Genomic DNA, 16828 nt, shown 5'->3' with positions numbered 1-16828 from the left:
TGTGAGAGGCATTCCTGAAGCCTCGTGGACGGCATGTGCCTTTGGGCACAGCAGTGGGAAGGGTGGCACTGTTCTGCCATGTGACTGGCTATTCCCCATGTTCACAAGATGCCAGCAGAGGCCCGGCAGGCATGATTGGTCCAGAGTGGTGTAGCCCCAGGTCTTTGGCAGGCTCTCCACAGTGCCTCCTTGGACACAGTTATGTCCTTCTCTGTCAGCCCTGGCTGTGATGGACCACAGGAGCCTCATCTTTGTCCCAAGAGAAGCTGTGGGGAGAGTTTGAGCTCTTCTGCTTTGCCGGTTGAGTAGGCCCTGGATTAGAGGGCTGGCTGCCGTCAACCGCAGCTGAAGCCCAGCTGTCCCTGTAAGTCTGCCTGGCCCACTTTTCAAAGCGTGTCTTCCGAACACGATCCTTCACTGGCTGCTGAAAGCCAAGAACCAAGTTCAGCCTGAAGATTTCTGGGTGCAACTTCTATGTCTTCAGCCCAAACACTGCTTGGTTTCGTCTGCCCCTAAGTCTAACTTCTCTTAAACTGCATCTCCGCTATAGGTTCATCTTGCTTTCCGCCTCTCTGTGTGTCCCCCTCAGACCTCCAGTTCCTGCCAGCTGTCTGCAGGCCCCTCTCCCTTTGTTTATGTCTCCTTTGCTTTCCTGTCTCTGTTTGTGTGTGTCTCACTGCCTGATTCTGTCCCCCACACAGACACATCCCCGCCACCCCTTTTCTTGTGGTGTCCAGGAAAAATGACCAGCAGGAGTAAAGCTCTCCCAGGGCTCCCCAAAACAAAGCAGGGTGAACTGCCAATCTAGGTCCACGTCTCAAATTGGCACGACAGTTCTACCCCGAAAACCTCCCTTCTGGCCACAGTAGGAAAGTGTCTAGGAGTAAGAGTTCCAAGCATGTAGAGTAAGGCTCTTTGTTCTACAAGCAGCACCACAGGGGACAGTGGGAAGGTGTACACTGTGTCCTGAAGAACCGAGGCTGGAGAAATAGCGCAGCAGTTAAAAGCACTTGATGCTTTTCCAGAGGACCCAAACGTAGATTCTAGTGTTAGGAGGCTCACAGCTGCTTATAAATCATAACTGCTTATAACTATAGCTCCAGAGGAGTCTCCATGGGTGTGCACACACACACACATACACACACACACACAGAGAGAGACACACACAGAGAGACAGAGAGACAGAGAGACAGAGACAAAGACAGAGACAGAGCTCTAAGGAGGTTCCTCAAGTAGCGGGAAAGGCCTTCAGAAACCCATGTCTGAATCTCTGAAGCATCAGTCTCAGTTTTCTATAAAGAATGAAGTATGTCTGGCACTGAGGGATCAACAAAGAACGAATAGGAACACAGCTGACAAAACTATGCAGGGCCTAGAAGCTGGGAAGCTTTTGAACGAACAGCCGGAACCATACCTACCTGTAGCCAGGGTACTACAGATACCCCAGCTACCTAACAACCAATGTATGCATCAGAGGCATGGCCATCCCACAGCTGTCCTAAGTACCAAGTCATTGCCTCGTTTTGTAGGTGGAGAAACCGTGGCCCAGAAAGGCTAAGTTGCTGGCCTAAAGATACGCAACTGTCATTAAATCCTAGAGCCGTCAGCCGCCAAGCCAACCTGCTTCCCCAGGGCCACACTGAGGAAACTGCACGCAGGGATGGTTCTATTCATACCCAAGCATCCTTCCTGTGGGTGGATCAAAACATAGAAACAGTTGGACATAATTAAGCATCAGGTTGTGCTGACCTCCCCTGCCTGCCTTCCAGGCAGCAGTGGCTTCTGAAGCGTGCCTCAGAGCGACGCTGTTCCAATGAGTGCCAGAGAGAAAAAGCTCACCGCGATGCCTGTGGGTGTGCTGGTCAGGTTTTTGTTTTGTTTTGTTTTTGTTTTTGTTTTTGTTTTTTGGGGGGGTTGTTTGTTTGTTTGTTTGTCAACTTGACACACCTAGAGTCATTCAGGAAGAGGAAACCTCAACTGAAAAAAAAAATCCCTCTATCAGATTGGCCAGTAGGCAAGCCCACAGTGCCTTTTCTTGATCAATGACTGCTATGGGAGGAACCGGCCTACTTCGGGTGGTCCTGCGTTGTATAAGAAAGCAGGCTGAGCAAGCCAGGGAAAGCGAAACGAGTAAGCATCATTAGTCCTCCATGGCCTCTGCTTCAGTTCCTGCCTTGAGTTCCTGCCCTGACTTTCTTTCATGATGGACAGTAAGCCATAAAATGAAGTAAACTTTTCCTCCCAAGACATTTTGGTTATGGTCTCTAGCACACCAATAGAAAACAAACCAGGATGGAGGATGGGGAATTCTGGAAACAGTCCACCGCAGCATCCTCATCTCCCTGGGGGTCGAAAGAAATGGATCCAGGGCTTAAGAAAAAGCATGACAGAAAAGTTGTAATAAAATCCCGCGGTGCTTTGTTTTCTTTGAATTAAAATAAACCAACCCTGTTCTTGTGGTTGTAGCAAAAATCCTCTTTCTAATAGATTTTACCTCACAATGTAAGAACAGGTAGAAGGTTCACAGTAGACTTCGTTGGGCATTGGAGATGAGGGACGGTATATCTGTGTTAAAGAAAGCTCTAGAAAGAAAGGGAGAGAGAGACAGGGAGGAGAGAAAGGGCAGGTTGGTTCATCTTCCTGTAGCCTTCCCAACGCTTCCTACAGTGGAACAAACCAACTCTCCTTACTGTTTCTACGAAGGAAAAAGGATGCGTGAGGGACAGACAGGACATGGCGCATATCCCAGGATATCTGATTCTGTCTAGGCTCTCGGAGTTAATGTCTCCCTGAAGGGGCCTCCTTGGGACAAGATATGTATATCCGGTGCCAGGATGGCGCACACACAAAACAGTTTATGAGCCTTAAAACAATTTATTGTTCCATTTATACCCCAGTGAGTGAGTACACACCCATACGATGAGCCCAGTTGCCAATGTGACAGTCTTTATTAAAGACATAAACTAGATTCCATTCCTCGCCACAAATATTTCTGGAGTTCCTACTATGCACCAGCACTAGATGCGCCCCACGAGGGTAGAAATAAATCAGCCATTAAATCAGCCCTGTCCTCAGAAGAAACTGGTGAGTCCAGGAGAGGTGAGCAGACAGATGTTCAAAGATACAGAGTCACTTAACATCCAAGCCAGCCATGCACAGCTAGCTTTCTTTTTCTGTTTTTTTTTTTCTAAAGGAAGTTTGTGGGCAATCTTGTCTATTGTTTTTGATCAAATAAGCCACTTTATTTAACAAGCTAGTCCTTGTTGTTAAGGAACTGAAAAAAAAATGCAATGCCACGTTGCCCATCTGCCTGGTAGGTTCATGAAGGCTGCTGGGCCACTAACAGGCTGTGTCTTCAATACCGATTTGGGGCCTGGCTTAGTGACTGGTCAAGGAAGGTATGAGTTTAGAAAACGGGGTGGACCTGAGATGCAGAAGAGGTGGAAGATAAAGATCTGCTTCCAAATGAGCCTACAAGGTCATGCGATGTAAAATTCCCAGGAGACATACATATATATGTGAAAACAGACTTCTCTACTTTTTAAATTTTAAATAAGCATCTATGGTTTCTTAGTTTGTATTTTCAACGATGCTATTATGTTAATGGCATGTAGTTTGCTATGATCCATTTATTTTTAGGTTGCTAGCAAGTTGTTTTGAGTATGGAGCACCACTGGCCAATTCTTACCTGAGTACCCTAAAAGCTGATCAACCCTGAAAAGATGAAGAGCTGTGACTATCAATGACATCATAAAGAAGTTCCTGCTGTCTCCAGGGTAATTTCGGTTTCTGGCAGATGTATTCTCTTTAGGTCCATGAGGGCCTCTTCAAATCACTCATAAAGTGTCACTGGGTAAGCCACTTTTGGGAGGAATCCAAGGTCCTTTGGCAGCTGAATGACTCTTTCAGGCAAGCATCAATCTATTCAGTGCACCGAAACAGTGGATTGTGCATGCACTGTAAGAATTTAATTCAACAAGCATAAATTGAATTTATTGTTTACTATGCTTTGTTTTTTTTAAATATTGATATCACTATCCTCAATCTAGGAGTCCTCCTGACTCAGTCTCCCCTCTTCTGAATTCCAGGTGTGTTCCATCACACCTGAATGTCGTGTAATTTTATATGAGATGTAATAAGAAAATATGGAGACCATTTTACTCATTAAACTTTATTTAGAGTGATGTTTCTCGGTCCATGATTAACTTGAGGGGTTACTTTCTTAATAGGATTGTAAAATTCTTAATTGTCTTGGAAAAATAATTTTCAGGAAGTAACTATGTTATCTGAAATAAAAGTTATTTTAAGATTAAAAAAAAAATTCCCGGGAGAAAAAGCAAAGTTTCTCTCACCCGGTTCCACCCACAGAAGGACAGTATTCATTACTTCTGTGCTGTGATCAAACACCATAGCCAAAAGTGACTTGTGGGAAAAGAGTTTATTTTGACTCGCGGTTGCTGAGGGCTACACTACTGGTAAAGAATGTGGGACAACAGGACACCGGAGCTAGAAGCTGAGAGATCACATTTCAAACACACACCGGAAGAAGAGAGACTGAACGGGAAGTAGGGTGTGGCTACAAACACTCAAAAGCCCGCCCCCAGTGATGTACATCCTCCAGCAAGGCCACACCCTCTAAGAGTTCCAGTAACCTCCCCAAACAGCACCAGCAGCTGGGGACCAAGTATGTAAATGTCTGAGCAAGTGTGGGGCGTTTTTTATTCTAGCCGTCATAGAGACACACAATGAACTGTGCACCTCAAACCCACACGGCTCACTGACCTTGTGACTTTCAAACTCTGAACCATCACTTAGCAGCAGAGGCCTTGGTTGTCTATCAATACCCACTGCAACCTCCTTATCTCGCCATCCCTGACAGAGTTTAAAAAGTTCAGGCTCTTTCTTTCATGGCCTAAGTGTTACCTGGAGACAATCATGTGACAATTCTGGCCACCAAGCTTGTCATCAGAAGTCTCTGAGGAATTCTTTTTTTTTTTTTTTTTTTTAATAAGTTTGCCATCAGAAGAAAACATTTGCCTTTTTTATTTATTATATTTTATTTTTGCCTTTCAGGTCTTTTCTCCCTTCTGTCCTGACCCAGTCCTGAGGTATCCACAGAACTGTCTGTCACAGCAGCCCCTGGACCTTTTCTTTCAGTTGTGGGGATCAGCCTTAGGCCATTGGGCCTGATTAACACATGGGCCACCCCCAGACCCATGGCTTCTTGTCATCCTCATTGTTCAGCCACTCCAGCTGGGCTTTGTTACTAGTACCTGAACACAAAGGTAACACATGTGACGCCTGGCACCGCCGCGCCCAGGAGCCTTTACCTTACCAACCACCACACCGTGATGAATGGATGACATTTCTTGAGCACTTACTTTGTCAGACACAATTTTGTTATACACATAAATCAACCCTTGCCCAGCAACCCATCTTCCAGCAGAAAGTCAAGTTCCGAGAGACTGCAGTTGGCACTTGCCTAACAGGGGGGTTCTCCCCACCACAGATGCTCCTTACTCTGAGCTCTTTAGTGAAGCTAGTATCTGTGTTGCTGATACTATCGCTGTGAAGAGACACCATAACCAAGGCAGTAAAGAAAGTGTTTAATTCTGGACTTCAGAGGATGAGTCCATGACCATCATGGCGGGAGCATGGTAGCAGGCAGACAGGCATAGCTCTGGAGCAGTAGCAGAGAGCTTACAACTGATTCACAGGCAGAGAAATAGAGACCGGGCCTAGAGTGGGCTTTTGAAACCTCAAAGCCCACCTCAGTGACACATCCCTTCCAACAAGGCCACACCTCCTAATCCTTCCCAAACAGTTCCACCAACTGGGAACCAAGTAATCAAATATCTGAGCCTATGGGGCCCACTCTCATTCAAACTACCAGTCTCAAAGGACATCTCCTGACCCTGCACCATCACCACCTCCTGGGGATTTGCTAGAGAGACACATTCTCCATTCTCATCCTAGACCCCCTAAATCAGAAAGCCTAGCAGAGGTGGCCATCTGTTCCTGTTTGGCCACAGGGGCCCGCAGTTATCCAAATGCAGAGGAACCTGTCCATACAAAGTCTTTCTATGTCTCTAGATGACTCTTTCTAAGCTGTGTCGTCTCATCTGCATTCATTCGTTTGCTATTCCAGGATCTCTGGTCTCCTTTTCACAAATGTCAAGGTGATTCCCACCCTTCTCAATCCCACCCTGGGAAGCCCAACCTGGAGCTCCCATCTTTCTTCTATTTCTTTCCTCTTTGTGATGATTTGTCGTAATTGTCAACTTGATTAGAAACATTCAAGAGATTATGAAGTGTACTTTTGGGCATGTCTATGATTTCATCACAGAACCCATCAGATCATGAGAGCTCTGACCTAGTGAACAGGACAGTCACATGAATATTCATTATACTATTACACTATCCTGCCTATACTTTCATACATCTGAAATTTTCTATCAGAAGAAAAAACTAAACATATTCTATAGGTGTATTAGTTACAGTTTTCCAGAGAAATCAGACCAATTGAGTAGATGTATAAGACCCACGGGAGCCTGGGCGCCACTCCTTGATCACCCTTGCCATCCAGGGCCCCATAGCCATCTTAGACCAGGCTCCTTCTTTCCTAGCCTTCAGTAGGCATGACGGAACTTTTCATGTGGCTATGCCTACTTCTTCTCAAGCTGTTTCTAGACTTTAAAAATTCCTGGTGTAGGGGCTGGAGAGATGGTTTGTTGGTGGGGAGCTCTGGTTCCAGAGGAACCCGGTTCAATTGCTAGCACCCACAGGGCAGCTCACAACTGTCTGTAACTCCAGTTCCAGGGGATCCAACACCTCATACAGACATACATGCAAGCAAAACACCAATGCACATAATATTTTTAAAAATTAAAAAAATAAAACTATAAAAATTGCTGTTGTATATTGTGATGGTTGCGTGGTGGGCATTAAACTTGACTGGCTAAAAGCTCCTCAGACAGTGGGCAAAACATCATTCCTGGGCATATTTGTGAGCATTTCCAGAGAAGATTAGCATTTAAGATAGTAGGTGCGTTTATATGTGGTTTCTCCCCTACATGTTCATGTTTTAGAATCTTGGGCCCAGTGTAGACATGTAGCAATGCTAAAAGATGTGGTCTAGTGGGAGGTTGTTCGGTCCTTGGGGGTGTTAGCTTTGGAAGGAATCCATGTAGTTCCCACAGGCCCCTGATGTGTTCTTCTGGGAGAGGTGTTACAAAAGAGCTCTCTGCAGACAAATACTGTGAAGACAGTGAAAGAAGGGTGCTTGGGGATGGGGAGGAAGGCCTCATGGACAAAGTAGCAGGTCTGTGCTTGTTGTATGTGGTGTGCACACATGTGTTGACATAGGTTGGGAGGGAATCCCAGGAGGAACATGGTAGGGCAGCCCTCTGAGGGGACCAGATAAGAGGGTTGAGTGTTGAGAAAGAGAGAGAGTATGGAGTTTAGTGGAGCTAACCCTTTCCCAAGAGTAGGCCATATACCAGGCCCTGTCACTTTATGAGTTTCTCTGACTAATGGGAGAGGGGAGAGACACTGTTTGGTGCAAATAATAAATTCATGTTTTTATGTTTTAAAGTAACTGCAATACCACATGTCCGTTTGATTACAGATGGTCGAACTGATTGGTTTGGGTTCAGTTTGTGAGGTGATGGGTAGCTACAGAAGGTCACTGAGGTCACAGTGAAGGTCAGTGAAGTGGTCGATGTCAGGCATCATATCTGATACTGAAGAGGATGGGTTAACTGGAGAGAGAGCTGGAGCAGAGCAAGACTTAACAGAAGAAGTTAAGATGGTGGTCTGGACAGGACGTAACAGAAGCCTATGGAAGGCAGTGTCTGGGAGAAAGAAAGGTAACTGGCCCAGCCCAGCAAGGTTGTAATGGTAGCACTGCTGGTATTAGTGAGTTTGGCTGTGAATGTATTGCCAAGGAGGTATTCTGGGAGACCTAATGTCTTGGTCAGGGTTTCTATTCCTGCACAAACATCATGACCAAGAAGCAAGTTGGGGAGGAAAGGGTTTATTCAGCTTACACTTCCACGCTACTGCTCTTCACTAAAGGAAGTCAGAACTGGAACTCAAGCAAGTCAGGAAGCCGGAGCCATAGAGGGATGTTTCTTACTGGCTTGTTTCCCCTGGCTTGCTCAGCTTGCTTTCTTATAGAACCCAGGACTACCAGTCCAGGGATGGCACCACCCACAAGGGGCCCTCCACCTTGATCACTCTGAGAAAATGCCTTACAGCTGGATCTCATGGAGGCCTTTCCTCAACTGAAGCTCCTTTCTCTGTGGCAATTCCAACTTGTGTCAGGTTGACACACAAACCCAACCAGTACACCTAGGAAGTAGAGCCACTTAGAGGTAACTGTCGGGCCCAGGAACTCCTCCTCCAGCATGCTTCACTGTAGTGAGCACTATCTACAGACATTAGCTCCTGACCCATGGTCCACCCTTTGCCTGGGAGGCCACCCCTCCTCCCAAGGTCTCTGTCCAGTGTGTTCAGCCAATGCGTAGTAATGTAAGGGTTTCTATGAAGGACTAAGCATTTATAACTGCAGATCTAACTATGGTCTCTGTTTTCTCCTAGCCAGAGCTTACAATTATTACACTGTAATTAGAAATAAAATTCTAGACACAAGAATGAATATCGAGTTATCACAACAAAATATAAAAATATTATTATAAATTATAAATTGCAGAGTCTTCACAAAATATAGAAAAATAATAATGTTTTTAATTGTCACGGATATACCTGTATTGACTCTCTCTTCCTCTCTCGCCTGCTGGCACTCTACCCTTCAGATGAAACTTTGTAATGCAGGAAAGAGCAAACTTATAATCCAGTCTTTAATAGATTTGGTGGAAATTGTATTTTCTTTCACCAGTGGTCATCTAGAGCCGTTCCAATCTGTATCTCATTGAATGGTCTCACTACGGAATCCTGGCTAGCCTGGACTCTCAAGAAGACCAGGCTGGCATCAATCTCACTGAAATCTGCTTGCTCCTACCTCCCGCCGCCGCCGCCGCCGCCGCCGCCGCCGCCATGCCTAGCAATCATGTAAACTGCCCAAGCTGTTTTTACACTTGGCAAGGCCTCTATCGTTTTCTTCATACGGAGCAGAGGTTTCAGACACCTCAAGTTTTCTTGTGCAGGAACTGGGCCTGAATATTCTGAAATGCTGTGTTGCTAGGGTCGTTAGTGTCAGAGTCTTGGCTCTGGCAGCCCTTACAAGCTGAGCTGGGCCACCTGTCTTCAACGTGCCAATCAAAGAGACAAACAGCAGTGCAAAGCAGAGGAAGGAGACTTAGTCCGTGTGGCAAGACTAGAGACAGAAACAAAGAGGCCCAAGCAATCCCCATGTCCACCTTGGAGTCTTGATTTGAGATTCGGGTTTAAGTTTATTTTATGTGTCTGAGGGTTTTGCCTGCATGTACTATGTGTACTGTGTACATGCCTGGTGCTCAAAGAGGCTGAAAGAAGGCTTTGGTCACTGGAGTTATGGACAACTGTAAGCGACCATGTGGGTAACTGGGTACCAAGCCCAAGCCCTGTTCAAGATGACAAGTGCTCTTAATGCCTGAGCATTAGGAGCATCTCCAGCTCAAGGTAAATTTTAAATAGAAGGCAAGAGATGTGTATCACTAAGTAGTCCTAGTCAAAGCACAGTCCTGCCTATCACTGACCATTTTTACCTAGGCTGGAGTCTGTCCTGTACTGCTCGCTGTCTGACTGTCAGAACTGTGTGAAGTCTGTTCCTGGGAGATTAGCTCCTCTGCCTGATACCAGATCTTTGAGTTTTTCCCTTCCTCCCACGTGATATTCTTGGGGAACTTCAATTCCTTGGGGACCATGACTCAATAGTCTAATAGCCAGAGGAGTACAGACATCTCCTTTCAGATATCTTCATGGCTGCCAGGGTGGTAACAGCAATACTTCTAAGCTAGTTTGGTTTTGATGTCTACAGTGGTGTGGCACATGGTGAGTTTTCTGTTTGGGTCTATAGAGGGTACTCTGGTCCCCATACTTTCTTAGGTGGTCACTTGACCATCTGTAGCCTCTCTGACTGAGATCATATACTGGCCAGCCTCTCTCAACGGTATTCTTATTCCCTTGCACACACATTGCCAATGGAAGCCTCCTCCATGACGTTTCCTATTAGTTTCCAGGGAAATTAAGCTCAGACATCTTTAAAGAGGTTAACTTTACAGTGGCGGATCACAAGGAATGGTGAACCCTTCACAGTGGGCTTGCTGGCTCTACTTCTCTACCAGTAAGACAGTCAGATGATCCAAGGGCAATGGGGCAGCTAGCGATGACTTAAGTGGACAACATAAAAACGATTTAAATATAGTCCACCTCCCAGACCCATCTCCCGTAACCAGATTTCCAAGATACTTACCACTGCTTAAAAGCCACAGAACATTCAGTGCATATTGCAAAAGGAAACTAGGGTTGAAAAGATATCTAGCTTGCACTGGGTGTGGTGGCACACACCTTCGTTCCCAGCACTCAGGAGGCAGAAGCAGGTGGACCTTTGAGTTTGAGGCCAGCCTGGTCCACAGAGCGAGTTCCAAGACAGTCAGAGCTACACAGAGAAACCCTGTCTCCAAAATAACAATAACAAAAGCAAACAAACTCCTGACTTTTGCAAATTTTACAAAAGATGCAACATGTGAAGACTGCTAGGCCATCTGCCCCGGCCTTGAATCTGTGGATGTGGGAGGTCCCAAACCTTGAGCGTGACCATCCTCACTGCCTGGATCCCCCTGGGTAACTGCCTCCAACTGGTTGTGTCCTTGGCTTCTGTTACTTCTAAGACAGCTTTGCCTAACTCTTTCTGTCCTGGTCATTGTCTTTTTGTGCCTTGAGGTGACAACACCTGGGCTCCAGGTCTAATTCCCTGCACTATTTGTGGATTTCCAAACTGCCAGTTTTGATTTCCAAAGCTCTGAGCTTTGCCAATAACTCTTCTGGAATGATCCTATTTGAATGTACTTCTGGTTCACCACCACCTGCTCCTCCCTCCCAATTCCTCTTCGGATCCTGATTGATTTCATTTTCCTCCTTCCCCCAAGATACTCGACTTTCTCCCTTGCTGCCCCCAAAGTGCCAAGTTCATTCACTGTCCCAAACCATGGTCTATCCCATCTTCCTGCCATAGATGTCCTCAGCAAATCCTACCTGACTTTCCAGACCCAGACCATCCCATCCTCCTCCCAGGCAGCCATTACTGCTGAGCACATCCATTAGGGAGAGCAGCTGTCAAAAGGAGGAGCCTCCTTCCCTCCCCTGGGCCAGTGAGCTGGGATTCCCTGCATCTGCGGAGTATGGGAATGATCAGGCTGGCTGTGTGCCCTGCACAGATCATTTCCAGCCCCGGCGCCAGAGGGATTCTGCGGGAGTGCGAGGCAGGGCATCAGCGAGTCCTTCCTGCAAGCCTGCTTTAAAAGACAAGCCCTGTCAGATCTAGAGAGGGGGGCTAGGAGCAGATGGCCAGAAGACTGCGGGAACCCCGGGGGAACAGAATCCTGGTTTCCTTCTCTCGGGCCTCGGAAAGTGCTCCTTTGGGGGAAGGAGCAGGGGCAGCTTCAGCTGTGTAGCCAAGCAAATGGAGCCTTGTCTGGCAAAGAGGCAGAAGGGCCTCCCAGGCTTGTCTTCTCCAGGGCAAAGTGGTTGGCAGGGCTTGGCAAGCTGCCCGGAGGGAGGTGACTGTGGAACCAGGTAAGCTGTGAGAGTGAACGAGTTGTCTGTCAGAAGTTCCTTGTCACCAAGAATGCTGGAGATCTGCTTAGTATTTGTGGACTTTGAGAAGAATACCATGGAGCACTGGACCGAGATTTCTCCTTTAGCATTCTATGTCTGTGTGCCAAAACGCAGGGACTTTCAAACCACGGATGAGCCAGATGTTTGAGGAATCTTTTGCTGGCTGCTTTAAAATTAGGCCACATTTTTTAATCTCCTTTGTAAAAGTAGAAAGATAATGCTATGGTTTGAGTGTAATCCTAGCCCCCAGCACCCCCAAAGTTCATGGATTCGATTCTTGACGTGGCCATGTTGGAGGTGGGTAGTGGGGGAGAGTTTGGGGCACGAAGCTTTCTCCCGATGGCTTCTCGCCCTTGCAGGCCAGGAACGGTCCAAGAGCTACAGAGAGGCCGCCTCTCATGCTTTGCCTCTTTTGCCACCAGTCAGCTTGCCCTTCTGCTTCTCACCACGGGAAGCAGCAGGCTGCCCCTGCCAGAAGCCAAACATATACCAACCACTGTGCTCCCGGGCGTGGCAACCTCCAGGGCTGTGAACCAGAATAAACAAAAGCCTTTTCTGTATAAACTACCTGGCTCCAGTTCTGACTAGGGCAGTATGCTTCTCTAAAGGTAAGGATATGACAGGGTTACCTCTTGGATCTTTACATTGGAGTATGTAGGGCTGGGGGTGATGGTGACTATCATGATCAGTGGAATGTATATATGTAGACACATTATGAATACACAATATATGCAAGTATATATACGTGCATGCACAGTATACATGAGTGAATACTATGTACATATAGTGTACTCATATGTGTATGAGTATATATGTGTGTACACACATATGCATATGTATATGTATTCATATATGTATATATACATATGCACACATACACATACACTCACACACTCACACACACACACACACAAAACCATAGCCAAATGGTTTATACTTATCAGACATTAATGGAAAGTTTATTCAGTGCTGACCATGGGCAGATCTGTGACCTAACAGACTCCATAGCTAAAATTGTTCTGGCCTTTAAGCAAGCCACTTTTCTCTGTGGAGGCTCCATGTTCTTACCTACCAAATGCAGCCAGCAGACTAGATAATCTGTACTGCCACCTTTAGTTGTAAAAATTCTATCATTCTAGCAAAAGCAGTCACAGGCCATTGGGAGAGTGGACACTTTTAGTCCATCCATCGGGTACATTTATGTTCCTTAGAGCAGTTCCACAGTGAAACCGAGAGGTCCAGTCCTCGCCCCCACCCCATCTTGGTTCTGCCTCTCCGGGCACTTGGGTGAGCTGGCTCGCCTCTCTGAACCTTGGCTTCAGGGAAACAGAGGGCTTTACACCTAATCAGACCCTTGGGCTTACACACTCAGACTGAGTTCCTTGACCTGATTTGTAGTACAACTCCCAAGGCATCCTAGGTCTCCGCCCCAACTGAGGAAGTAGGTATTTGGAGCTTTCTCGCTGAGACTCTCTATGCCAGGTAAACATTTGTCACCGTATCTCCTGACTCAGAATGAACCTCTAAATATAATCACCCAGGCTTAAACAGCAAGGACACATGGAAAATGAGCCTCCCAGGGCTTCCTGCATTCTGACTGTTGGCTTTTAAAGCTGAATCTTGGGCCCTGACCCTCTTCTTCCCCCTGGATAACAAGAGTGCCAGGAGAGTCCCTGGCCCACCAGCAGGAGGGGATCCGGCTCTTTTTGGCAGTTGGCCTTGACCCTGAACTAGAAGCAGCTTTCTGTTGAATCCGATTTTCAGAGTGCACACAGTCCACCTTTGTGCTAATTCACCGGAAACAGAACGTGATGCACTTTGACATCCTTAAACCCAGGAGATGGAGAGAAAGGCGTGTTCATGAGCAAACAGGGAGGGCCTGAGGGCCGTTCCTCAGAGCACTGGCTATGGAAGGCAAACCCAAATGGGACTCTGCGCTGACTTATTTTTAGCTGTGTAACCCTGGACACATTACTAACCTCCCTGAACTCACATTTCCTCCTTGATGAGCACTTAGTGCTAATTTGTTCATATGGTATAGATGTATTTTCCATAGAGTAAGGGTCTTGGGGCAGGGCCTGGCTCTGGACCATCTATTTCCTTTAATTTTCACAACACATTAGAAGTCTGGTAACATTATAGAGCCATTGTAACAGGCCTGCAGTCAGCTCCTCACGGTTACACACACACACACACACACACACATACACACACACACACACACACACGTCTTTCTCTTGCCTTCTCTGATTTTGTGACAGGCCATCCCCACTGTGCTGTTACTCTGGCCGCGAACTGCCCAGACCACCCTCTACCATCTTTCCACACCCAAGTCGGCCTCTTTTTCTTAGATCTTCCTCGCTGGCCTGGCTTGGTGGAATGCACCTCTGTCTTCTAAGTCTCACTTAGAAGTGAGCCATGCTTGTCTACACCTTCCCCTGACACCTCTGCTCCTCATCTGTTACAAAGAAACAAGACAATTGTCCTCCCTCCCTGCCAGGACTGACATCTTTAGAAATGATGATTAGTATCCAAGTATCTCATCTTGGAACCCTGAGCAGAGTGCCCTGCTCTGAGTGGAATCTCAGTAGCTATTGTTGTGGGAGAAAATGCAGAGAGTTGGATTTACTTGCCGTAGACAATGAGAAATAGACTCATTCTTCAGAGAGGCAACGGAACTAGGAAAGGGCGATTCCCCCTCTCAGCATACCTATTTGTGACAGGAACACTGCAAGCTCTGCTTCATAAAGGCAGAAAGTGAAGCTGGAGGGAGCTAGGGATTGACCTTCTGCAGCATGCTAGGCCTAGGTGCTGTCCCCAGAGCTTAGCACATGGCGTTTCCTCACAATGACTCTCCTGCAGTGCTATAGTCCTTTGTTTATAGATGAAATTGAGGACCAGAGAAGTGATGTTAGAACCTACATTTACAAAGCTCAGCTCAAGGTGGGCTGTGATCCCTGCACCGCACCTGAGATGGGGGTGTCAGAAGTTTATTTTCTATAATTCAATCATTTTAGCCTCTAGCACCCCAAATCTTCTTGAGGAACAAAACATCAGGAACAAAACTGATTGAGTCATCTACAGCACAGGTGGCAGGTATCTACGTATCACAGGTGTCCCCTTGTGATACGTGGGGACAGTTTTCTTCCCAACTACTCCCATCCCATTTCCATAGAACCCACAGTACGCCCACTCGCCTGAGGGACCAGTGGCCTTCTGTGTCCCCCCAATAGGTCTCTCAAGGGCTTCTGAGTCAGAGAGGCAGCAGCAAGGGAAGACTGGTCCTGCTTCAGGCCCATCCACAACCAAATGTACATCAAGGTAGACATCAGATGGGCCCACCACACGTCTCCAGGGCAGCCTCCTCCTGGGATTCCTCATGCAGGAAGATATACAGCTGCACTTCTAAGCATCCCCAACCCCAACCCCAACATCCCAACTGACTGCTAGCCTTCCCTCTGAAGTTCAAGTCGCCATGTCTGCCACTTGCTCTTCTTTCCAAGTCTCACGGCCCCTTTCTCCAAGGCCGGTATCTTCCCACTGCTGTGGTGAAAGGGCTTCTGTTACCCTCCACAGTGCGATCAGAACCTTCCTAGCTCTCCTCCTTCCCAGAATGGCCTTGAAGCAAGCCATTTTTCTATGTGGAGGCTTCATGTTCTTACCTATAAAATGCAACCTGCAGACTAGATGATCTGCACTGCCACCTTTAGTTGTAAAAACTCTATCATCCTAGCAAAACCAATCGCAGGCCACTGGAAGAGTGAACAGTTTTAGACCTTCCATTGGGTAAGTTTATGCTCCACAGTGAAACCTTGAAGCCACTGTGATATAATGGCTGTCAGGAGAATACGTTCCTCATCCTAGCACTGGGCACCAATTGCAAGCACGTTCAACTCTGAAGTTTTGCTTTCAACCACCACTTTAAAACCCCAACAGCAGAACTGCACTGGACTAAATCTGGGATTTGAACACCAGTCTAACCCTCAACTTCCAAGTTCTTCCATTTAACTATCTCTTTCTTTCTCTGACCAACAAGAGCTCCTTGTTGCTTCAAGACTGTGCTGGGTATGCATTCCACAACAGCAGGAACAGAGTCTCCACTTCACCTCACCCGGCTGTTCCAGGCTCTCTCCCCACAGGGATCTCCAGTGTAGACTCTGACAAGGTTTTCAGGGTGGCAATGCAAAACATCTCTCTTTGAAAACACTTGCACATAAGCTTCCCTGCTTTGGCTCCCTTAAGACAGACTTGAGTGGCCTTTTAATAGGTTTGTTTTGTGGTTGGGTTATTCCTCTGATGGGGTGAGTGGATTTCACTTAGCTGTGTAAAAAAGGAGAAGGCAGTTTATGAGCCAAGTGGAGCGGCTGGTGTCAGATGGGCTGAAAAGATGCTGACGGTTCCCACAGGCCTCACAACCCCCTTGAGCTCCTGACTGGGTGGGAGGCCTTGCTGTCTGGTGGCTTTTATTTTGATTTTCCTTCACCCTCTCAGGATCTGGTTAACTCACCTGGAAAGCTGCATAATCTTGACAAAGCCCAAGACAATTAATTAATTGATTCCTTGTTGCTGCTGCTATTTATATTACCTGGCATTGCACACTGTACTGTCCAAGACTGTGTGTACCTGGGATGGCTGTTCTTGGTTGTCAGCTCCACTACATCTGGAATTAATTAAAACCCAAACAGCTGCATACTCTTTTGAGGGATTTCTTTTCTTTACTAAATCATTTGAAGTGTGAAGGCACATTTTTAATCGGGATCTTTTGAGGTGAGAAGATTGACCCTTAGCCTGGGCGCGACCTTCTGCTGACAGCCCACGTCAGGGGCATGGAAGGAGCTCTTCAGCTGCTTGCCCTCACTCGCTCGCCCTGGAGGGCCATTCCTCCACTGGCAATAGAGCCTAAATCTTCCAGATTCTGGTGTATGCTGAAGAACAGCGGAGACATTCACCCTCATGGGCTAAACAACTACCGGATTCTTGGACCTCCCATAGACAGCCCTTGTTAGACTAGCTGGACCACAGCCTGTAAGTCATTCTAATCAATCCTCCA

This window comes from Apodemus sylvaticus, chromosome 15 (genome assembly GCF_947179515.1).
Source record: "Apodemus sylvaticus chromosome 15, mApoSyl1.1, whole genome shotgun sequence".
Classification (NCBI taxonomy): domain Eukaryota; kingdom Metazoa; phylum Chordata; class Mammalia; order Rodentia; family Muridae; genus Apodemus; species Apodemus sylvaticus.
Note: the sequence above shows the minus strand (reverse complement) of the source record.